Below are 1786 nucleotides of genomic sequence, written 5' to 3'. Positions count from 1 at the left end.
GTGGTCGAGGAGCTTTACTCTGTATCTAACCCCGTGCTGTACCTGTCCTGGGAGTGGTTTTGATGGGGACAGTGTAGAGGAAGCTTTCCTCTGTATCTAATCCCATGCTGTACTGTCCTGGGAATGTTTGATGTGGGCGATGTAGAGAGAGCTTTTCTCTGTATATAAACCCAGTGCAGTACCTGTCCTGGGAGTGTTTGATGGGGACGGTGTAGAGGGAGATTTACTCTGTATCTAACCCCGTGCTCTACCTGTCCTGGGAGTGTTTGATAGGGACCGTGTAGAGGGAGCTTTATTCTGTATCTAACCCCGTGCTGTACCTGTCCTGGGAGTGTTTGATGGGGACAGTGTAGAGGGAGATTTCCTCTGTATCTAACCCCGTGCTGTACCTGTCCTGGGAGTGTTTGATGGGGACGGTGTAGAGGGAGATTTCCTCTGTATCTAACCCCGTGCTGTACCTGTCCTGGGAGTGTTTGATGGGGACAGTGTAGAGGGAGATTTCCTCTGTATCTAACCCCGTGCTGTACCTGTCCTGGGAGTGTTTGATGGGGACGGTGTAGAGGAAGCCTTGCTCTGTATCTAACCCCGTGCTGTACCTGTCCTGGGAGTGTTTGATGGGGACGGTGTAGAGGGAGCTTTACTCTGTATCTAACCCCGTGCTCGTACCTGTCCTGGGAGTGTTTGATGGGGACAGTGTAGAGGGAGCTTTACTCTGTATCTAACCCCGTGCTGTACCTGTCCTGGGAGTGTTTGATGGGGACGGTGTAGAGGGAGCTTTACTCTGTATCTAACCCCGTGCTGTAACTGTCCTGGGAGTGTTTCATGGGGACAGTGTAGAGGGAGATTTACTCTGTATCTAACCCCGTGCTGTACCTGTCCTGGGAGTGTTTGATGGGGACAGTGTAGAGGGAGATTTACTCTGTATCTAACCCCGTGCTGTACCTGTCCTGGGAGTGTTTGATGGGGACGGTGTAGAGGGAGATTTCCTCTGTATCTAACCCCGTGCTGTACCTGTCCTGGGAGTGTTTGATGGGGACGGTGTAGAGGGAGATTTACTCTGTATCTAACCCCGTGCTGTACCTGTCCTGGGAGTGTTTGATGGGGACGGTGTAGAGGGAGATTTACTCTGTATCTAACCCCGTGCTCTACCTGTCCTGGGCGTGTTTGATGGGGACAGTGTAGAGGGAGTTTTACTCTGTATCTAACCCCGTGCTGTACCTGTCCTGGGCGTGTTTGATGGGGACAGTGTAGAGGGAGTTTTACTCTGTATCTAACCCCGTGCTGTACCTGTCCTGGGAGTGTTTGATGGGGACAGTGTAGAGGGAGCTTTACTCTGTATCTAACCCTGTGCTATACCTGTCCTGGGAGTGTTTGATGGGGACGGTGTAGAGGGAGATTTACTCTGTATCTAAACCCGTGCTGTACCTGTCCTGGGAATGTTTGATGGGGACGGTGCAGAGTGAGCTTTACTCTGTATCTAACGCCGTGCTGTACCTGTCCTGGGAGTGTTTGATGGGGACAGTGTAGAGGGTGCTTTACTCTGTATCTAACCCCGTGCTGTACCTGTCCTGGGAGTGTTTGATGGGGAGGGTGTAGAGGGAGATTTACTCTGTATCTAACCCCGTGCTGTACCTGTCCTGGGAGTGTTTGATGGGGACGGTGTAGAGGGAGCTTTACTCTGTATCTAACCCGTGCTCTACCTGTCCTGGGCGTGTTTGATGGGGACGGTGTAGAGGGAGATTTCCTCTGTATCTAATCCCATGCTGTACTTGTCCTGGGAATGTTT

This window comes from Carcharodon carcharias (assembly GCF_017639515.1).
Source record: "Carcharodon carcharias isolate sCarCar2 chromosome 40 unlocalized genomic scaffold, sCarCar2.pri SUPER_40_unloc_8, whole genome shotgun sequence".
Lineage (NCBI taxonomy): Eukaryota > Metazoa > Chordata > Chondrichthyes > Lamniformes > Lamnidae > Carcharodon > Carcharodon carcharias.
Note: the sequence above shows the minus strand (reverse complement) of the source record.